General features: G+C 38.7%; 1 pseudogene; it reads right to left on the reverse strand.

Moving 5' to 3' along the window:
* Positions 1 to 1,517: 1,517 nt before the first annotated feature.
* Positions 1,518 to 24,379, reverse strand: part of LOC144457719 (serine/arginine-rich splicing factor 9-like) — a 109,391-nt pseudogene continuing 86,529 nt past the window's right edge.

A 24,379-nucleotide genomic window follows, 5' to 3' on the forward strand; every position in this document is an offset into this window, starting at 1 on the left:
TGTGCAAACATGGACAAGTTGTACAAGCTCCCTGGGCCTTCATTCCCTTACCTTTAAATTGAGAAATTTGTAATAAAAAAATAGCTCATCTGTTATAATAATACCTAACACTCTACTGAATGACCTCTAAGGCGTCTTCCATCTCTAAATGCAATGATTTTCTGTGGTAGGGAATTCAGTGCCTCATGAGGCAGCCTTTTTTTCCTCCATCTTTTTCAGAAACCTCATACTGCTGGGAAATCTTTTCTTCTATTGAGCTGAAATCTTTCTCCCTGTACCTTTCATCTGTTGCTTAATCTGCCCTTTGGTACTTTGCAGCCATGTCTTACTCATCTTCAACATGAAAAACTTTTACATTTGTAAAAACAGCCACTAAGTGCTAATCCCATTCCTACCTAGCATTCCAGGGCACTACTACCCTGGGGGTTAATACATGGGCTAAAAGGTTGGACTAGACCATATGTAAGGACTGCTCCATGCCCCTGTCTTTTTATCCTACTTCTTTCAAACTACCTTCATGTGACATGGTTTCAAGTTCCCTTGACATCTTTAAATCTCATGACTGGACATGTCCCTATTAGTTAACGTCTTGTCATAAAATGTGCCCACAAGAGGGAAACACAGGGCTTCATTTCTCTGGGCCAGAGTCCAATGGGAGGAGAATCTCCCCATTTTTGGATGTGCTCCTGTTAGTGCAGTGTCAAACGATCTTTAAAAAAAGAATTCTGGTAGCCGTGTCAGGTTGTTGATTAGCAGAGAGCTGGTGTTCACTTGAAATCGCTAACAGATATTCTTTGGCATGGTTTTGTTTACCCATCTGAACTGGTATCAGCCGGGCGTTCCTTTTTGAGGACTTGATGCTTTTTAACTCATGCACAGTACTGGACATCCATGTCATTGAGAGAAATTCAAATGGAAAGATCAATTGATTCAGCTTATCAATGATCAATTAGCAACAATTTATTAAGTGCCTCCTGCTACCACGACGAGGGAAGTTCTGGGAATCCCGCCTCTTCTTAAAGTGATCGCTCAAGGGGAAGCCCAAGCTCTGAAGGGGGTCCACCCCTGCCACTTTGGGACGGTGTGAATTATTACAAAGGCTTTCCTGCTGTCAAGCTTCACCTGACATCTGGATCACATCTTCTCATTGTTCTAGGTGCTTCTCTCTGAGACAAAATAAACAAAAAAAAATCTCTCTTAAAAAAAATATTAAACTTTAGAAATATATTTCTAAACACAATGGGCTGATTCCTATATATAGTGCCTGTGCAGAGTGAGCCACCATGCCAGGGCACTGATTTTTCTCCATCATTGGGGGAAGAAAGGGAAATATGCACCTTGCTTCTAAACCAAAAGCACAATTTCCGCAGTTACAAACATTTCTCTGCCAACATGGCCCTGGCAGAAATTGTACATATGTAGTTGTGTTGTATAGAGTTTTTCCTTTAAAAAAAAGTTATTAAAAAATTCCTAAGACACCAAGTCAATTTGGAAGTAGATTCCAAGCAGAGGGTAACTCAGTTCACACTAAAAATAACGACAACAACAAACCAGAAACGGTTTCCTGACGGTGCGAAGGGAGAGGTGTGATCTGGGGAGCCCCTGCTCTGGGAGGCAGAATCACGGCCCCTTACCACGAGCGGACGGGGAGCAGCCGCAGCTGGTGCTTCTTTCTGCATCAACTCTGATATAGGAAGTTTCACCCTCCTGAGAATGGAATTCGGGGTGGTCCGGCCTGGGCAGGGCGTATTCCGATCTTCCTTGCTGAGGGGCGGCACCGCCCCACGCCATCGGTCTGCACACCTGCAGCTCCTCGCCCGTGATCTTCACATCCTGCCGGCTGCCCGAGGGAGGAAGGACTGGGCCAGAAAGGCCTGGGCCAAGACCTCGACATTCAGATCTTGACCACGGTCTCTTCCCCCCAGAGGACCTTCACCCACAGGATCCCCGGGTAAACCTCCCCGCCTCAGCCGGCGCTGGCCATAGTCATGACCGTCCCTTCCATACTCGGCGTCCTCTGCATCCCTGCCGTCGTGGAAGCGCACGGAGGCCGATGGCTCCAGGCCCCGGCGGTTCTGGAGCGCCAGGGCCCGGGTGCGGCCGCACTTGCAGAGCAGGTCCTCCACGACTTCTCCCTCAAGTCAGCCGCACGTAGATCCTCCAGTCCTGGTCGCTGCCCCAGCCATCTTCCTCCCCCCAGGCCATCATCCCGGACATCCCCTCAGCCACTTCCCGCAGCCCAGGCTGCTCTCTCCTATTCTCTCTTTTGCACGTCAGACCTTGAGTTACTTGAGTTACTTTCTTTCTATGTCACCATTGAGATTTCTTATCACTAGTTCTTTTATTACTAGTAGTTATTTTCCCGCACTTTACAGATGAGGAAACCGAGTCTTGAGGGGAGGGGAGGGAAAGAGCTGGGGAGCCCTGAGCAGTAAAGTGGAAAATATTTTGGAATTATAATCTTTGTGACCTTAAATAAGTCATTTAACCTCTGGCCTTCAGTTCTCTTACCTGTAAAATGAAGGGTTTGATTATATACGTATACACATACATACATTTCCGTATTTATTTATTTGTTTGTTAACTGAATGACTGCCTGGTTAGCTGTCTGCTACGTTCCCTTACCATTCTGAATTGATTCTTCTATAGTCCTATAAGTTATTTCTCATGGACACACAGTTGGTTGGCGGAAGATCTAGGACTTTCCAGCACCTTCCCTCTATTTATTATCTCCAATTTATCCTGATCACAGAGTGATTTTACATATTTGTTTTCCTGTTGTCTCCCCTGATAATTTTGAGGTTAAAAAAGTGTCCAGGGTCCTCCCTAACCTCAGTAAATGGGGAAGCAAAAAGATGTACCCACAGACCACTCCATGTCTTTCTGAAAGAGCTAGCACAACATCCCTATTGGTAAAAAACGAATGTTATCATAATTTATGGCCAATAGTAACACATCTGGAAAAAGGCTAATTGCTGAAAAAGGTGGCTATGGAGAACTGTCCATGGTGAAGAATTGTTCCAGAAAGTTACCTTGAATTGCATTGTTTCCCTCATAAAGTCCACACTTTCTTGAACAGGATGTGAATTGTCCATGCTCTCATGTCAATGGCTTTCAGAACACTTTGGGATGCTAAAATGCTACCCAGTGTTTCCAGCATGGTGCAATCATTGGCCTATTATATTACAGAATCATTGAATGTGAGGCCTGGCAGGAACCGTACATTATCTATATTCAGCCCTGTCATTTTTCTGAGGATGTCACAGAGAGTTGTAAAGGTCAAATGAATGGATTAAGTCACATAGCATTAGTGGCAGGGTGTTACTATCTATTTTTGAGATTCATTTGTGTTTGGGGTGGGATTTAAAGGTATAACACTAAAAAGTGTGAAGATTGTACAGTATCACCTTTCTAGACCTAGCTCAATGAAGCCTTCCCTGTTCACTTCATCCAGAAGTAATCCTTTCTCATCTGAGCTAATAGAGAGGATCCCATTTGAATTATTGAAACTCAATATTCTACTCTCATGGGATCTCTGATCTCCAAGCATAAGGGTTATTTCAGAAAAGGTCGTCTCATCTTTTACCCTCAATTTACAGAAAGGCAAACTGAGATAGAGAGAGACAAAGTAACTTAACCAAGGCTAAAGAATCTTAATCTGATCTCAGGTGTGAATTATAAGTTAGGTACTCTTTATTATACCATTTGACCTTCTTGATATCACCCTACTTTATTACTATAAAACTTAGCTATAGTATAATAGCACAGCACAATATAATTTATTATATTATAGTACTCTATATTACATATCATATCATAATAATATAGAATATTTCACTACTTAGTTGTACCTCTTTGCATTAGAGTTATCTCTATTTTTTGCTCTTGCACACTTAAATCAATATACTTGCAAGTCATGGCATCACCCTCCTGATGCCATGGTCCTCTTCGAGAATGAAGGACAAATAACAACAAAAATAAATTGGCTGACACTAGAATAAAAACTCATTAAGTGTATGGGCCATAATTTAATTAATCCCAAATTTTCAAGAACATGGACAAAGTATAATATTATGCAATGCATAGAGCACTTGACCTGGTTTTAGGAAAAACTGAGGTTAAATCCCACCTCTGATATTTAGGTCTTATATCACAGTTAATCAGTTCATCAAATATGTCCATGTAGGAGATAAAAAGAGAAAAATTAAAAAAAATATATTTTTTCCAAAGCTTCATATTCTATGTAGGGCTGAAACATGTTCACATATAAGTATATTCAGAATAAGTACAAAATGAATTAAAGTAGTTCAGGGAGGGAAAATGGACTCCACTTGTTGAGGGTCTAGTACTTGAGCTACAACCTGAAGATGAATCTGGTCTTTTATTAAGCCAATTATTAAGCACTTACATTGTGGCAGCCACCTTTGAATAGGGTGGCAATGAGTGGGGAGTGAATTCTGGGTATAATGACCAATGAAAATGTACAGATATCAGAGATGGAGCAATCTGTGTGAAGAATAACAAGAAGGCAATTGTGTATAAAGAGCAGAATTCATAACAAGGAGGGATTTATAATACAGCTTGAAAGGTATGCTACTTAACATCTCTGGGCATCAGGCTTTTTTGCCTGTAAAAGTGAGAAAATAATACCTCTAGTATCTTCCTTACGGACTTCTTATGAGCTCAAATGAAGTCATTTACTTAAAGCTCTTTGCAAATTGTCAAGCACTTATGAAACTGCTTAGATAAGAAAGATAGGCATATTACCTCTACTTGGCTTGAGGTAAAATAGACTTATATACAGTATGACAGTAACACATATTTACTTATTTAAATATACACTAGGATTTTGAGCCCTAAGCATATGAGATGAACAATAGAGACATTTGAAGGTTGAGGTAGAAAGGGGTAGATGGTAACCTAGCTGGCAGTGATGCCCAGAGACAATTCAAGGTCAGGGAACAGGATAAGCATGTCAGGCTAGAATAAGAAGGTGTGTAGCAATGATGCACAAGGTAGGGGCACTGAAGACAAACTTTAAACTCATGCTGTTGAAAACAGATTTCCAATGGGAAGCAGACCCTACATATTCTTGTGATAAAATGATAGAATTTTATATTAAGCAGGGGGTTTAGATATCTAGTCCAAAGACCTACTGTATTCCTTAATCAGCTTTAAGATATCCCTGAAATGTGATCACCCTATTTATGCTTGAATCTAAGTTAAAGGAGACTTCTCCAGGAATGGTAAGGTTGTCCAGAGCAGCCCATTTGCACATAATAGTGTGTTGATTGCATCTAGCCCAAGGACACTGTAAAACTTCCTGGAAACACTGCATACTCATTTAAAGGAATCTGGTTGGTCTATACACTCAGGAAGGACCAAGGCGATGAAGAATGCCTGCTGCCCAGATTTCAGCACAAATTTGCATAAACACCTAACATGCTCACCCAACATTACATATAGTATGTGTAGGAGAGACTGTACAGGTGGGCAATGGAATGGGCCCAGAATGAAAGAGGAAAACGAGAGAAGTCTGGACTGTTTTCCATAAATTGCAAAACTTTCTCGATGATAACAAGCTTGCTGTGAAAGCAAAAATCATTTTTTCCCCCATACTAACTTTTCAATGGCACGCTGTATGATAGAAAGGCATGGATCACTACTATTTCTAAAAAACCAAAGATAGTCATCACATGGTGTACATTGATGGGGTATATGATGGCTGTGATCAGGATTCAATAGAGAGAATGGGATCTAACAAAAAACATCATTTCCTGACTGCCAACAGTACAGCAATGTGATTCTCTCAGTTTACTTTGGTAGACCCTCAGGTGAATGATTCACATGTCCATCAAGAGGTCCGTGCTGGAAGCCTTTCTAAGGCTATATATATCACACTCCATTAACATGGCCTTTAAGAATCTAGGATCAATATAAGACTACACTGCATGTTCGAAACCCATAAAAAGATAAGAAGAATGAGATAATAATAATAAATAAGATCAGAGGAAATAATAGTGACAAGTTACTATTGAACCGTTTGTCTTTGAACATGATCAAAAAATGTCAGATTCCAGAGGAAAGTGAGATCAATATTAGAAAGCACATATATTAATTGAAACAATTAATAATTTTAGCAAAGTAGCAAGATAGAAATAAATCCACATAAATCATCAGCATTCCTATATGTCATCCACAAAAGTCTGCAAAAAGAGATAGTAAAAAATACCCCTCTTCAAATAACTCTAGACAGCATAAAATACCTGGGAGGATACCTGTCAAAACAAAATCAGGAACTAAATAAACAAAATTATTTTTAAAAAAGGTTTTGTATAAATAAAATCAGATTTAAATAATTGGAGAAATATGAATTGTCCATGGGTAGGCAGGGCCAGTATAACAAAAAATGATAATTTTACCCAAAGTAATTTATATATTCAATGCCATCCCAATTAAATTGTCACTTTTAACTGAATTGGAATGAAATAATAACAAAATTCATTTAGAAAAACAAAAAAGTCAAGTATCAAAGGAAATAATGAAAAGAGTACAAATGAATGAAGTTTAGCAGTACTAGATCTTAGACTATATTATAAAGCAATAATTATCAAATCTGTCTGGTACTGGCTAAGAAATAGAAAGGTAGATCATTGGAATAGAGTAGACATGCAATTTAGAGCAGCAAATAAATATAATAACTTTGTATTTGACAAGTGTAAAGTGGGATAAAAATTCATTATTTGGTAAACAAAAATGTTAGGAAAACTGTAAAGCAGTATGGCAGAAGTCGGGCATAGACCAATATCTTATACCATTTGCCAAAAACAATTTGAAAATGAATACATGACTTAGATATATATATATATAGATATAGATATATATATATATATATATATATATATATATATATATATATATATATATATATAGATATAGATATATATATATATATATATATATATATATATATAGAATTATTTTATTTTATTTTTGGCGAAGCAATTGGGGTTAAGTGACTTGCCCAGAGTGACATGACTAGTGAGTGTTATGTGCCTGAGGCTGGATTTGAACTCAGTTCCTTCTGACTCCAGGGTTGGTGATCTATCCATTGGGTCACCTAGATGCCTCTAAAGAGAAATGTTTTTACAAGACAATTAGAAGAACAAGGAACATATCACTTATCAGACTTATTAATAGGTGAACCATAGACAAATAAACAAGTGTTAGGGAGCAAAGTTAGGCATAAAATGAATAATTTTGATTACATTAAATTTAAAAAGAAATTGTGCATATAGCCAAGATTAGAAGGAAAGAAGTAAATTCGAGGAAAAGTTTATGAACAGTTGATCAGACAAAGGTCTCACATCTCAAACATATATAGCACTTTGTTAAATCTATAAGAACGTGAGTCATTCCTCAATTGATAGATGGTTAAAGGATATGAACAGGCAGGTTTCAAATTAAGAAATCTAAACAATTTATAGTCACATAAAATGCTCTAAATCACTATTGATTAGAGAAGTTTAGATTAAAGTCACCTTGAGATAGCATGGTATGAATATCAGATTGGCTAAAATGATAGAAGGGAAAGTGATAAATGGTGAAGGGGAAATGAAAAAAACTGGGACAGTAATTCATTGTTGGTGGAATTGTGAACTGAGGTAACTATTTTGGAGAGCAATCTGGAAATATACCCAAAGTGTTATTAAACTACCTACACCCTTTGGCCCAGAAATGCAACTATTTTATCTATTTCCAAAGATCATTAGGGGAGAAGTAAAAGAGCCTGTATATTCTAAAATGTTTATACTGACTCTCTTTGTGGTAGCCAAGAACTAGAAATTGCAGGGCTACCCATCAATTGGGGAATGCCTAAAGAAGTTGTGCTACGTGATTGTGTTAGAATACTATTGTGCTATAAGAATTAAAGAGATCAGTGATTTAAGAAAAAAAGCATTGAAAGATTTGGATGTAGTAATGAAGAGCAGAAAACATTGTATAAACAGCAATATTGTTTTAAGAACAACTTTGAGTGAATAAGTTATTTTGACTCATAAATATGAAAAATTAATCATAAAGGACATACGAAGACACTATCTGCATTCAGAGAAACGACTGATAAATAGAAGTATGTATAGAATAATTGTACCTATTTGTGTATAATGGTAGCTATCTCTAGAGTGGGAGGATGGAAGGGAAGAAAAAAAGAAAACAGTTGCATGAGAAGTTTCTTGTCTACTTGAAAGGAATAGCAAGTTGAGCACAGTAGATTTGCAGTTTTGTGCGCAATCATCTTCTTTGTTGTGCTATGTTATGGAAATGCTTGCTTTATTCCATAAATTAAAAGTAAAATAAAAAAGAAAGCTCAAATGGCAAAAAGGTAACAAAACACAGGTGCTGGAGGTGCTTTTCTTCTCTTTGTGAAGTGCTCAAGAAGCTTCCTCTCAGTCATTGTGCTGAGAACACTGGACTTGTTATCAAAAAGGACTAAGTTCAAGCCCTACCTCAGATACTTACTAGCTGTGTGACCTTGGGCAAGTCATTTAACCTGCATATACACACATGTATGCATGTATACATATGGATAAATGTCTGTGTATCTGTGTATGTATGTGTGTATACATATATATGTATGTATGTATGTATGTATGTATGTATGTATGTATCTCAGAACAGATTTTTTAGGTAAGTAGTATGTGTATTCTCATTTCACTGTTAAGGAAATTTAACCTCAGAGAAGTGATTTGAATTGCCCAGAACATAGTATTTATCAGAGGTAAGATGGTGACAAGGATTCCTTGACAGTACCTTTTATGTTCATCAGAGACCCGGCACAAATGACTGAGTCCTGTGACCTCTGACAGCAATGTGCCTTGAAGGGAAGGCCCTGCAGATCATAACCTGAGACAACCTAGTGACACAGATTCATCCTGGCCAAGTTTCGTTTTCCTTTTTTTTCCCCCCCTAACTTCTTGGCAGCATGGTGGAGCACAAATACATTCTTGAGTTCCTATTCCCACTCTGACAATCACTATGCCTTTTGTCCTGGGGCAAGGAATCTATTCCAGACTGTCGTGCTCTCTCTGAAGTCAGAAGTAATCCTATGATGGCATCAGCTCAAGGCTCCTACCGTAATTTCACAAAATTATCCGTTGAGAGTCATTTGAATCGTCTGTAATTAAGGAGGTTTTAATAAAGCAGTACAATAGACACAACTGGTACAAAAGCCACTTCCCAAAGTCTGTGACATTCTACTGTAATCACATGTAGAGGACAGGGAAACATGCTTAAGCTTAGAAAGCATGTGTGGCCAAGAGTAACATGCCACCTGGTCCCTGGCAGGTCTTCTCTGACATTTGTGGAACACTCAAGCAGTTCCTCATTAGGCATAGTGCAGATTTTTTTCTAGGTTCCTAATATAGCCAAGGATCTACATTCCATCTATCCTTGATTTTTAATGTTGATGCTACCCTCACCTGACCCAGGGATGCTGCTAGAACTCTGATGAAGTGGGACTTTCCTCATGCCCTTTTGAGCTCTCAAGGGCCTCCTCCATTCAAACATGGGACTGAGGCAAGCGAAGTCAGCCACTGGTGTACCGCCAGTTAGCAGATCAGCTGGCCTGCAGGAGACAGTGGTGCACTGGTGCACTAATCCCATCTCCCTGTGATATTGTAATGACAGAGAAGCTGAGGTGGCATGAATCACATCTTCTCAGAATTACATGTACCATTCAAAATAGTTCTTCTTGTTCAGTTGTTTCAGTTTTCTCTGACTCTTTTTAACCCCATTGGGGGATTTCTTGGCAAAAGTACTGGAGTGGTTTATCATTTCCTTATCCAGCTCATTTTGCAAATGAGGAAACTGAGGCAAATAGTGTTATGTGTCTTGCCCAGGGTCACACAGCTGGTAGTTGTCTGGAGCCAGATTTGAACTCAGGAAGATGAGTCTATCTATTCAGCACTATCTCTACTGTGCCTTCAGCTGCTCTACCAATCAAAATACTTTTGCTGTAATATGGAAGTTGTTTACTCCTGTCTAGAAAAGCAGCATGCAATTTGATTTCTACAAATCTGACTTTGTATGTTAAATAAAATCCTTCTAACTTTTTTCTTGAGTTTGCCTTATTTGAGCAGGGAAAGTCCTGAACTAAGTCCTGAGATTTTGTTTAATGAAGGAACGGAGCCTTGCCTAAGTTTGAACCTGGGTCCTCTTTCCCCAGCATCCCAACCTCACTCCACATGGTTCCTCTTTCTGGGTCTTACTTATCCCACACTTGCTCCAGTGTCTTCAATAATTGCAGTTCAAAACTCGTTAAACAATTTGTACTGACTTCTGGACCAACCTGCATTTCTCAGGAGTAGTGGAATATAACTGTTCTGCGAAGTTACTCAACTTCCAAAGATTTTCTGAGTGAGTCTAAAGCCTCTGCCTAAGATTGAGCTATTGGGCATCTTAGCACTTCCTCAGGGAGAGCTAGCATGACTCAATGGAGTAAATAAATCCACCTTGCCCTTCTGACAGCATGGCATTTCCCTCATATTATAGTAAGTGAAGATCCAGTAGTCCTTAACATTTTACCAAATGCTCTGCAAACATTATCTCCTTGGAGTTTCACACAAGTAAGTTCCTATTGTGCTCATTTTAAAAGGAACCGCAGAGAGGTAAAGGGATTGATCTAATGTCACACAGCAGATGAGTGTTAGAAGTTGGAATTGGACCTGGGTCTTTCTGATTCTGCATCTGTCATTGTGGTCATTATACTTTAATCCCTTTCAGGGCCTCTGACTCCCAAAGAGACTCACAGAGAGTTCACCTACCAGGAGAAGCAGACTGATAGACAGAGGCAAGCAGAATGATGGCTTAGGACCCCTGAAAACTCTGTTCACAAAGTGGCTGGCTCACCTCTTTCTTCCGTTAGCCTCCAAGCTTTGTGAGGTTCTGCAAAGGCTGCAGGATTGGGAGCAATGTCCACATTCCAACAGAGAACTCTGCTTTTTCCTGCTGTTATATATACTGGCTGCAGGCAGCATCAGTAAGGGAGAGAGAGGTGTGTTTATGAGAGGTGCAGGAAGACACACTATACTTTGAATTCAATCAATCAAGGTGCCTTTAGTAAAAGCCTGCCCATTTCCAGGCCCTAGAAATACAGAGAAAAAATGAAGCAATCACTTACCTCAACGACCTTCCATGCTATTAAATGAGACAATATATTTAATAATAATGATAACGATGATGATGATAGTAACAACAACAATAATAGCTGACGTTTCTATAGACACTGTGCTAAGTGCTTTACAATTATTAGCTCATTTGATACTCGCCACAACTCTGAGAGATAGGGACTGTTATTTTCCCCATTTTGTAGTTGAGTTCATTGAGGCAGACAGAAGTTAAATGTCACATCCAGGGCCACACAGATTATAGTTGTCTGAGGCAGAATTTGAACTCAGGTTTTCCTGAGTTCAGGCATGGTGATCTATCCACTGCATCCCTGCAAGGCCCAAACTTGAAAAGTTACAGAGAGAAAAAGAAGATACCCAAAATCACTTATTTTACAAAACCAGAAGGAAGAAAAAGGGAACTGTGGGAATGGAGGAAATGGGGCTTGAGGTGGGCCTTTATATGTTAAGTCCTCTTTCCTTCCCTTCCTTCTTCCCTCACTTCCTTCCTCCCTCCCTTTGTTTTTTTTTCCTTCCTTCCTTCTTTCCTTCCTTTTTTCTACCAGTTTTCCCTCCTGTCTTACTTCCTTTTTCCCCCCTCTATCTATTCCTATTCCCTCCCTCCTCTTTTTTTTTTTTTTTGGCTCCTTCTTTCCATGAAGATGTATTAAGCATTTGCACTACTGTGTGCTAAGTATGGGGCCGGATGCTAGGAACAGACAGATAAACAGACCTTATGGGAAGGATTTAGGTCAGAGTACAGAATGCTTCTCTTCCCCTGATTGGGTGTTCTGAAAGCTAGTACTAGACTTGTGATCCCTTTTAGTGGTTTCTTTGGTACTCACTGAAATTTGGGAATGATTACAGCCCAGAAGGACTAAAGACCTTCTCATGTTAATTAGAGTTCCTGCCAGGAATCATAAAAGACACAGCCATCAGCTGGACAAAGAGAGTTCTGAAAGCTGCTCCAGCCCTGAAACGACTCCCACTTCTTACACTCCTTAAACCAAGGTCAGGTGAGGCAAAATGATGCCTGGTCCCACAGAACTTCTGAAAAATCACAGTCATTTTTTATTTCAGATTTGTTCCATATGTTTTCTTACCTAGAGTAACAAGTAGATTACAGTTCAACTTTTTTCCCCTTTTCATTACAGATTTAAACTGTTTTCTACCTGTAGCCAATGTTTAAAAACATTCATTGGTGCCTGTGTTTCACACAGAAAGGACAAATTCCAACATATTTATTCACAGGTCATCTATGACAATAAAAGCATTCAGCTGGGAGTCATGAACATTTCATTATGTGTCTCACATTAGCTATGAGTCCATCAAAAAGTGCTTGGAATTGTCAGAAACTTGGTTGTCTCATTTGTAAAACAGAGATAAGTTGACTTGTAGCATGTAACCCTCAACATGATCATGCTAATTAGATGTGAAAAAAGCAAGAGGTCAGAGTGATCTGCCCACCAGAATCATGGGATCAGTGGTTTAGAGCAGACAGGCCCATAGCAGTCATTTAATTCAAGTCCCTCAACTAAAGCCCTGCAAAGTTAAAGAATTTGCTTAACATAACACTATGAATAACTTTCTGAGCCAAGATTTGAACCCAAACCTACTGATTCCAAACTTTGTACTCATCCCAACAAGCTATTGGGTTGAATCAATGGTTTGAAAATAGAGTTCTCCCAAACTCCAGGATTCTGAGAGGCACTTCTCAAGGACATATGAAAGAAAGAATGCCCACTGTGGGTACCTTAATTCACAATGCAGCCTTCAGATCTGGTTATTTTAGAGTCCAACTGATTGAGACAGATGCTCCTGAAAGCCAGGTCCCCACTGCCAAGTATCTGAAAACCAGAGACCACATAATTTCAATCAAAAATGGCTATTCTAACCCAACTCCTATATCAGAATGTGTAACCTTAAGTGAGAGACATCATTCTGGTCCTGTCTATATAACTTTATACTAAAGATAGGGCCTTGGCCCAGGATTCTAGATGCAGATAGGTGAGGTGGTATAATGGAGAGGGGCCTCTATTTGGATACAGGAAGACTTAATGACAGATACTAGTTGTATGACCCTGAGAAAGCCACTTAAATCCCCTCAGCCTTGGTTTTCTTACCTGTAAAATGGACATAATAGTTGTGTGAATAAAATGAGATGATGTTTTAAAGGAGTCTTGCCAGCCTTATAATGCTATGTAAATGCGAGCTATTAATACTGATTTTAATATATTTCATTAGTATTAGGACATGCCAATGCATGATGTTACTTTCTTTGCAACATATAATCCTAAAGAATTACTCTGGAACCCTGAGCTCTGGATGAGTCAGAGGCAGGACTCAGTGCAGGTGATCCTGATGGTGAGGCTGGATCTCTGTTGAGGACACAATGCCACCTTGTTTCTTGTAAAAAAAGCATATTATGTCTTCAAACAAGGAAAGTTCTTTGCCATTCATTGAGAAAATGATTTAAAATGAGGTAATGTCAATGAGTACTGAATCGTGAGGTCCTTAGCAAACAGAACATTTCATAGAGGCATCTATTGATGGTGACCACAGGACAGGATGGAAATGGGGAGTAGGCTTCATGGAGATAACAAAAGGAAAAGAATATATCAAGAGCTGCTGAGCCTCCATAATGAAGAGGGGCAGGAGAAGCATATACATTGGGAGCTTCAGCTGATGTTAGCCAAGGCAATAGGATTCTTGCAGTCCTTCACTTACAGACTTCTCAAATTGGGTCTATAAACTCTAGGTCACTTTCGGACACTAAGGACAGTAAAGCAATTCAATGGCTGGGGGTGGGGGTGCACTGCAGACACACACCGGCAAGAATTTTCATATCCCTGAATTCAGTTTAGTTGTCAAAGCATTCAAGAGACAATGACAGAAAAGTGAATGAAGATTTTCTGTCACTGGGCTAACAGGAGAAAGAGACAGGGACAGAGACACAGACAAAGAGGCAGAGATAGAAAGGGATAGAATCAAAGAAATTCAGTAAAAGAGATAGAAAATCAGAGAGAGATGAAAATAGAGAGAGATAGAAACAGAGAGGGGAAGGAGGAGTAGATGGTGGAGAAAGAGGAAGAGGAGAAGGAGAAGGATGAGAAGGAGGAGGAAGAGGAGGAAGAGGATGAAGAGAAGGAGGGGGAAGAGAAGTAGGAGATGGAGGAGACAGAGGAGGAGGAGAAAAAAGGAGGAAGGGAGGAAAGCGTGAGCAATGAGGGACCAGAGGGCACTGTGTTCCTCTTCCTGTCTGCTTCACTCCCAAGGTTTCATGCCAGCCCCTCATTGGACCCAAGCTCCCATCAGCAGTGACATTCTAAGATAGAATAAGATGTTCAGAGGCCTTGGATTCCCTTTCACTGGCAATCTCCAAGCAAGAATTGAACAAAGGCTCAGTGCCTTGTTGGGCTGCACAGGGATCCGGGCAATAATGTGGGGCTTGGGCTGCCAGCTCGGAGAGTTTGTGCTGCTGTGAGAAGAGGAAGATTCTGAGATTGGAAAAGAAGAAGACAAACATGGTTTTAGGGGAAACTGAGGTGACTGGAAGAGAAAAGAAAGGTTTTCACTGACCTTGGATTCGGGAAGATCTCGGCTCCAAGTTCTGCCTGAGTCGGTGACTGCATGACTTTGAGCAGATCATTAAACTTGCTGGTGCCTGAGGCAGCTCTCTAATCCATGGCAGTGGAATTTACTCCCATTTGCCAGTGAAATAAAAGTTTCAGGTATTATTATTACTAAGAAAAAAGCTACAAAATATCACCAACTAATTTTGCATTATTATTATTGTTATTATTATTAGTAGTAGTAGTAGTAGTAGTAGTAGTAGTAGTAGTAGTAGTAGCAGCAGCAGCATAGGAACAAAGCTAACAAATGCCAACATTTAAATGTGGGTTGGAGGGGCATGGTTTTGGTTGTAAACTCTAATCCTTCTTCCTGATTCATTCAGATAGACTTCCTGCCAAAATAAAGGACAATTCTTTTAATTTTTCCAGTGTTTTGCTCTCAAATATCAGACACAGGTAAAAACCAAAATATGACAAATACAAATATTTAAAAAATAAAAAAGCTAAGCCTGGGAAGGCTATTAACATCATGATCCAAGTTTGAGGAACAAATATAACAAATAAAGCCTTCTTTTGATTATTTTCTCCAGACCCTGGCTGCCTCTGTTTGTAAACCTGATGTCTCAGTTAACACTTCCTGTTTAGATTGAGCCTTTTTTATTTTTTTTTTCATTAAGAAACAAACAACAGAAAAAAAAAAAGACTAGAAGGTTAGTATATGGTAGAAGGATGAACAAAGAATATGTTATTTACGGCAGTGAGAAGATGCAAGGACTAGAGCCCTGGGCCTGAAATCAGGAAGACCTGAGTTCAAATGTGTCCTCAGAAACTCACTAGATGTGTAATACTGACAAGTTGCTTAACCTCTGTCTGCCTCAGTTTCCTCACCTGTAAAATGGGGATAATAACAATACCTGCCTCCCATGGTGGTTATGAGGATCAAAGGAAATAACAACTGTAAAGTGCTTAGGACAGTCCCAGGCACATAGGAAGTGCTCTATCAAGGGAATTATGGTTATTATTATTTAGAAATTTAAGAAGCAACCTTTGAGATTCCCAGGGGTTATGATATACTTCATGGAAGCCTACACTTTGTAGCCTGTGAGCTGCACAGGGACATACCCAAGAAAAGAGTGTTCCAAATAGTGGCCTATCTTTGCAATTTCAGTTTTAACCTGGGTCTTGTCCGTCAATGAGTTCTACTCCTAGAGACTGAAATGCCTGAACCAGGGGTGGGGAACCTGCTGCCTTGAGGATGCATGTGGCCCTCTAGGTCCTCAACTGTGTCCCTTTAACTGAATGCAAACTCCCCAAGGCCACAGGTCCCCTTCCCTGACTAAACTAAACTAAGATGATCTGAATTTATGAGGCAGGTGATATCACTCATGCTAGCCCAGAAAAAGCCTGGTTGGTCTAGCATTCCTCACTTTCTTTCTTCTTTTCTAACATTTCTATTTTTTGATATCTCACTTCTTGTGCAGAAGTCACTGTACATACTATATTTAGTATACTTATTTATTCAGAGCATTCATCTTTCATTTGGACTTTGGATGACCTGTAGTTTTGATTCTGCAAAGATGTAAGTATTATGTGACTAATAGCCATATAGAATCCCTGGAAGAAGTTTCTTGTAAAAAAAGTGTTCAAAATGCTGGTTTATTTGTTTGTTTTAGAGGTAAATTTGAGGTCATTAAAAGTGTTGTACTCTTTTCCTGAGTAATTCTATCTACTCTGTTGAAACAAATACTTTTCACAATAACTCCAAATGTCTGATCATTCAAAGAAAGTCAAGAATGATAGTTATTACAGGATAATAGGATTCAGAGATCATTGGGTCTATAAATTTGATCTCCAAAGCAGATATTTTACAGCAAGAAGCAATGCAAGGCCCAGGTTTCAGGGCTCTTTTGCCTCAATCATCCTGCTTCCGCAACAAAATCAGATGCTTAATGTTGAAAGAAGAATAATTCTGCATGAAATGTCTTTCTTAATGCACCATAGCATGGTCTAAAAAAAATCAAATCATCCAATCTCCGGACTTGGTCCTAGGAGGCTAGAGCTGGAGTCTTTCCTCTTTAGTTGATATATTTGTGATGTTAGTGAAGTCACTTGTAATTTTTCTGCATCTTTTTGATCTCATCTTCAAAACAGGACTAATAGCTGCAAAATCTCCCTCTCAAGGAAGCTTTGCATAATGCCTAGCACGTGAGAGCTGCCTTGTAAATGCTTGTTGACAGACTGGAGGCTGTTATAAAGAAAAATGAAACTACCTAGAGTTTACATGTGAGTGTGTGTGTACAAACACATACATACGCATATACATTTGTGTGTTTGGGTATGCATAAACCATATTTAGTTTGTCTATACACACAAATTATATTATAGTTTATATGTGTGTACCCATGTAAATATATATGCATGTATATGCGTGTGCATGTATGTATGTATGTTACAAACAATGGTAAGAGGTAGTTTGGAGAGGTGCCATTCTAGCAGGGCTTAATGAAGCTGTACCTGCCCCATTGTTTCATCAGATGCTTTCATCGGAGCATAATTAGCTTCTTCTGTGTCATCTGGAGGCTTGGTTTGATGACGGCTAGCAGTTGTTGGTGTTTTGTCCGAATCGCTCCAAGCTCCTCAAGGACATAACATTGTCCAGTGTCCTGTGGTATTTATGAGAGTTCTTAGTCAAAATTAATCATGGAGGAACCAAGATGGCAGAAGAAAGGGAACATTTTTCCCAACCTCTCTAAACATTGCCCTCCAAATGTGTTGTTTTTTTAAAGACACCAAATTTAATTTTAAGTGGTGCAACCAACAGAAAGTCATTGTTCCAGCCCAGGAACACCAGAAGGCTCAAAGACAGGTCTGGGAATACTGGGATCAGAGCTGAATAGGAGGTAACATCAACAATGGGCTTTGGACACAGCTGTTAGAGTAGCAGCAGTGCTACTAGGAGTGCTCAGTGCCCACACAAGTGAAAGGGTTTAAACTGGTCGGAGAGAGAATAATGGGGCCGCCTGTGTTATCAGGTACAGGTGTCATCTGGAAAATCTATCACCCGTTCTGTGGGTCTAGCTCACAGCGTCAGTAATGAGCATCTGTGGTTGCAAGGGAGCAGGGTTCCAACCTGGAAGGGCCAGAGTACAGACCAGGAGAAGAGTAAAGTCACCTTTCTCTGATTACATTATCTTGGAGGAAATGAATTTTTTTTTCTTCTTTTAAAAATTAATTTATTTTTTGTTGATGTATTTTGATTCATCAACAATCACTTCCATAAGCTTTTGAGTTTTATATTTTTCTTCCCCTTCCTCCCCAAGATGGTGCACAATCTGATATAGGCTATACATATACATTCCTATTAAACATATTTTCACATTAGTCATATTGTAATGAAGAATTAGAACTAATAGGAGGAACCACCAGAAAGAGGAAATAAAACAGAAAGAAAAAAAGAACAAATAATATACTTCCACCTGCTTCCAAACTCCATAGTTCTTTCTTTGGATGTGAATAGCATTTTCCATCATGAGACTTTTGGAGATACCTTAGATCCTTGAATTCCTGAGAAGGGCTATGTCTATCAACATTAGTCATCCTACTCTCACAGAGTTGTTAGTTTCCACTTGCCAAGTTCCAATTTTTAACAAAGTGTTTTCTTCTATTAGATTTTGTACCTCTTTTTCCATTTGGTCCATTTTATTTTTTAAGGAGTTCTCCTCAGTGAGTTTTTGTTTTTTTGGTCTCCTTTTCTATTTGGACAATTCTGCTCTTTAAGGACTTGTTTTCTTCCATTAATACTTGTCCTTTGTTTTGTCCTTTCTCCTTCCTCTTCTGAGCTATTGACTCTGTTTTATCTCTCTCATTTCTTTTCCCATTTTTCTTCTCCCTCTCTTATTTAATTTTTAAAATCCTTGTTGAGCTCTTCTGAGAAGGTTTTTGGGCTTCATGCCAGTTCTTATTTCCTTTTGAGGCTTTAGATGTGGGTTTGTTGACAATGTTTTCCTTTTCAGAATTTCTGCCTCCATCTTCACTCTCCCCATAATAAGAATTGATGGCACATTTCTTTTTGCTCATGATGTTTGCTCATTTCCTGGCCTTTAAAGAGATTGAGCTCTCCTGCTGGGGAACAGGGAGTACTGAACCAAGCCTCTTGAGCTGGGAGCCTGGGGCCTGGTCACTGGCTTCCTGTGCTGGTGGCTCAGACGCTGGCACTTAGAGGCTTTGGGGTTCTAGCAGGTTACCTGCTGTTAGGCTGGAATCAGCAACACTGCAGCTCTAGGGGGAGGGGTGGGGAGTCTGGCACCTGGAGGGTAGCTGCTCACCCAGGCCTTTCATTCCTTTCTTTGGCTCCTGCACATCTGGGCCTTACAGATGGATGTGTTGCTGCTTCAGGATGTTTTACTACCTGGGACTTTCTGTACTGCTCCCCCTCCCCCAGGGCAAGAAGGACCTTTCCCATTAATCCCTCAAGCTTCCTGAACTACAGGACTGTTGTGCCCCAACTTTCTGCTGGTTTAGTTTTTACAGGGTTTTTTCCTGGGGCAATATTTTCTAGGTTTTCAAGAGTTAATAAGGAAGGGTGTGAGGGACTTACTTCTTACTCCGCCATCTTGGTTTCCAGAAGGGGAACTTAAAGCAATGAAATCTTAAAGGCCTCCAGAACAAAGTATGTAAATAGTAGGGCATAAAAAACATGAACCACCCAAAGACATAAATTTAAACCAATTCTACATTAAAGTCCAAAATCAAGAAATAGGCAGGGGGTAAAAAAGAGCCAACAACAAAAAAGATCCAGACCATAAAAATCTCTGTGATAATAAGGAAGCTCAAAATACAAACTCAGAAGACAATGACTTGAAAATATCTACAAGCAAAGCCTCAAAGAAAAATGTAGATTGCATATAAGCTCAGAAAAAAAAAAACCTAAAAGGTATATGGAAAGAGATAAGAAATATTTTCAAAATAGACTAAGTGGTATAGGAAAATCAGGACAAGAAATGAGGGCAATGAAAGAAAATTATTTTAAAAAAGGAGTTAAGAACTGGATAAAAGAAATTCAAAAACTTCATTGAAGAAAATAATCCCTTAAAAAACAGAATTGGTCAAAAGGTGAAAGAGGCACAGAACCTCTTAGAAGAAAATAATTCCTTAAAACTTAAATTTGATCAAATGGAAACTAGTGACTCAATGAGAAAATAAAAGACAATTTGAAATGTCTCATAAGGGAAAAAAAAACAGACCTGGAAAAGAGATCAAGGAGATATAATTTAAAAATTATTGGATGACCTGAATGTTATTATTAAAAATAATTAGAGAGTTAATATATTTCAAGAAATTGTAAAGGGAATTTTCATAAACATTAACTTGGAACCAGAGAGAAAAACAAATAGAAATGGAAGGAATCCACTGATCACCACCAGAAATAATTCTCCAAATGAAAATTCTCAGGAATAATATAGCAAAATTCCAGAGCCTGCAAGTGAAGTATGAAATATCGCAAGCAGTCAGAAAGAAAAAAAAAATAGCATGGAGGCACAGTCAGAATTACACATGATTTTGTAGATACCACTACAAAGCAGCAGAGGGCTTGGAACATGATATTCTGGAAGACAAAACAGTTGGGATAACAAACAAAATTACCTGCCCAGTAAAACTGACTATAATCCAACAAGGGTAAATGGAAATTTAAAGAAATAAAGGTCTTCCAAGAATTCTTGATGAAAAGAAAAGAAGTGAATTGAAAATTTGACATTCATGTGTAAGCCTCACAGAAGCATGAAAAGGTAAACATGACAGATAAATCATAAGGAACTTAATAAAGATTTTTACGTGCTGAAACGGAAAGATCGTACAAGTGCCACTTCATTAATTTATCATCATTTGGGCAGTTAGAAATCTACTTAAAGGACATATGGGTAAGTCTACTATGTTGGGATGATCAGAAAAAGAAAAATGGAAGGGTGCAAAAGAGGGATTTACTGGGAGATAAAGGAAGAAGAGGGGAAAATAATCTCATGTAAAAGAAACACATAAGGAAGAGACTTTATGACAGAGGGTAAAATGAAGAAGAGGAAGTAGGTAATGTTTGAATCTCCCTTTCAACTCTGTTGGTTCAAAGATATTCTTTTCTCTTTGAACTAGTACAGATGAGAGTGAGAATCAAACATTATCTACTCCCTCTTTATCATTATCCTGTCCATTATCAAAAGCCTTTCTTGTGTGCCATGTGTATAAATATTGGATTTAAGTGAGGCAGAGTTGCACAAAGTTGTCAGCCTCACTCTGTCTTCCATAGTCATCAAAGTCCTGTGGCAAGAAAAAAGTCAGACTGACTGGTGATGACCCAGGATGCAGTAGATGATTTTGGCATCATGATGTCTGATTAAGCCCTAAGTTCTTCACAGTGCCTGCTTTCAGCTGCCCTGATGGCCATTTCACCAGGGGAAGTCTTCACAGGCTTGGGGTAGACATCCCCTACCTCATCAATCGGTTTGAAGCTTGTTGGTATATGAGGTGTTCAGGGAGGACTAGCACCTCTGGTATGACTTCTTCAGCCATTTTAAGGGCTACTCATATACCTTTGGTGTCTGCCTGTCTTCCAATTCTCATCTGTGGCTCCAAAAAGCTATAACATGTGTGATGGCCATACCCAGGTATAACCTTCATAGCACACAGGCTAAGCCAGATTGAGGGTAACATATATACACATATGTATGTGTGTCTTTATGTGTGTGTGTATGCATACACATGCATATATACAAACACATATACATAACAACGTACATTATGTATATTATCCTCACAAATATTTTGCACTTATGTGTATACAAATATACACAGATGCGCAGAGTTGGGTATAGAAATCCATCTTTCCAAACAGGTGAGCAGAAAGGGGAGGGGCTAAGAGAATGGTGGCAGTGGGATTGAGATGAAGAGCTGATTAAGGTAGGCAGCTGTGAGAAGTCAAATTGTTTTTTGAAAATGTCGTGGGTCCGGTAAATACAAGAGAATGGGATGGAAAGAAAGAAACTGTTAGCAGTCCTAATTGTGAAGGTGAATGTGATGAACTCATCCACAGAGGAGGAGAATATATCACAATCTGTATAGGAAAACATAAGCTCACAGTATGTTATTTGTAAGAAGCATACTTAACAAACAAAGACATCCACATAATTTAAGGGCTGGAGCAGCATCTATTATGCTGCAACTGACGTAAAAAAGGCAGGAGAAATAATCATGATCTCAGACACAGAAATACAGCAAAAACAGACCTAATTAAAAGAGACAATCAGGGAAACTACATTTTGTTTAAAAATTCCATAAACAATGAATTAATATCAGCACCGAACATATATGCACCAAATAAAATAACATTTGAAACCTTGAAGGAAATGTTACAGGAGGGGATAGTAAAGCTATTCAAATAGTCATAAGAAAAAAATGCTCTAAATCACTAATAAATAGAGAAATGCAAATTAAAACGCCTCTGCAACACCACTTCATAACTATCAAACTGGCTAACACGACAGAGAAGTGAAATGACAAATGCTGGAGTGAATGTGCAAAAATAATAGGGAAGCTGTACAACCATTCTGTAGAGCAATGTGGAACTATCCTCAAAGGGGTGGGAACCCGTACCCACCCTTAGACCCAGCAATACCACTTCTTGGTGCTATTTTGTCATGTTTTTTTTGTAGCCAATTCTTTGTGACCCCATTTGGGGTTTTCTTGGCAAAGATACTAGAGTGGTTTGCCACTTCCTTCTCCAGCTCATTTTACAGACTAGGAAACTGAGGCAGAGTAAAATGACTTGCCTATGGTCACATAGCTAGTGAGTCTGAGGTCAGATTTGAACTCACATTTTCCTTACTCCAGTTTGGGCATTCTATCTACTGATCCACCCAGCTTCCCTCTGGTGTAATACCATTATTAAGACTATATCTCAAGGACTCAAAAGAAAAATAAATAGAACCCATCTGTGAAAAAAAAAATAGCAGCTCTTTTTGCATTGGCAAAGAATTGGAAATTGATGTGAGGCCCATAAATTGGGGAAGGGCTGAAGAAGTTGTGGTCTATGACTATGAAGGGCTAATATTTTGCTGTAAGAAAAAACAATGTGAAAGACAGCTACTCTGATCAATACAATGATCCAGGAAAATGACAAAGGACTCATGATGAAAAATTCTATACACCTCCAGAGAGAAAACTGATAAGCTCTGACTGCGTAGTGAAACATATTTTTCCCTAACAACAGCATTTGTATGAAAACATGTTTTGCATTACCTCATATGTAAACGATATTAAATTTCTTGCATTTTAAATAGGTCAGTGAGAGGGTCCAGGCAGAGAGAGAATTTGGAACTTATAATAAAAACTTAAAAAAATTCTACATGACCTGAGATATATATATATATATATATATATATATATATAAAAATATATATAAAAGTATATATATATATACACATATGTATATATATATATACACATATGTATATATATACACATACGTATATATATACACATATATATATATATACATATATATACACACATACACACATATATACATACATATTTTTTCTTTTAGTCATAATATTGATTCATTTCACTGGTAGTGTGGCTAAGTAGTGGAAACTTAGTTCCCTCAGACTTTTTCTTAGGTTTTCAGTGAGAATGAGGTAGGAATAAGATCACTTGGAGTGTTAGAGAATAAGTTTGTAATTTAGTTATTTGATGTGCATGTGGGAATGCAAACACTGTCAGTACCATCTCATTTGGGTGCAATATATATATATATATATATATATATATATATATATATATATATATATATATATATACATATATCCCTCTCCACTGGTTCTAGCCTGGCTACTGCTAGTGCTTTTTTTTTTTCTCCTGAGATGACTTCCTCTTCCCTATGTACATTTTAGATGTACAACATTGTTTGCATGTCATCTCATTGCACTAAATGTAAGCTTCTCGAGAGCAGGTACTCTGTGTTTTTCTTTTATTTTTTTTTTTATCAACAGCACAACAGACAGTTCTTGGTATACTTTAAGCACCTACTAAATGATTCTGGACAATGGTGATAAAGTCAGTATTTCCTGCCCACCAAATGCGTATGGACAAGAATAAAGTCACTATTTGAGATAGAGCCCTTTGGATCATGTGAAAATCTGGAGACCAGTGATCTGGCCATGCATTTCAGATGTCTGACTTTACAAGCGGCTGCCATGATCCACCCCTAGATGAGTTAAACACAGATGACTCAAATTACTTTTGACACTGTAAATTTATGCTACATATTCAGTTATGCCTCCCAGCTCTTCTGACTCCTGGATCTGTGTGTGTGCACACGTATGTGTGTGTATGTGTAAGCATGTATGTATGCATGTGGTATGTGCATGCTTGTGTGTATGTTTGTGTGTGTTGAGAGAGCCTCAGTTTGAGTTTCTAAATGGTCTTGGTACCAGTATTGATTGTGGTTTTAGGTCTGTTCATTATTATAACCCAATGGGCCTTTTAATGCCCTCAATAAGGGGAATGACTGTCAAGGTACTAGTACAGATTGTAATAGTTTGGAGGAGATTTTTAACTATAGACATTTCCTCAGCCCTTTAAGTGGAAGAGGAA

The sequence above is a fragment of the Phascolarctos cinereus genome, unplaced genomic scaffold (genome assembly GCF_003287225.1).
Source record: "Phascolarctos cinereus isolate Bilbo 61053 unplaced genomic scaffold, phaCin_HiC Scaffold_5;HRSCAF=322, whole genome shotgun sequence".
Lineage (NCBI taxonomy): Eukaryota > Metazoa > Chordata > Mammalia > Diprotodontia > Phascolarctidae > Phascolarctos > Phascolarctos cinereus.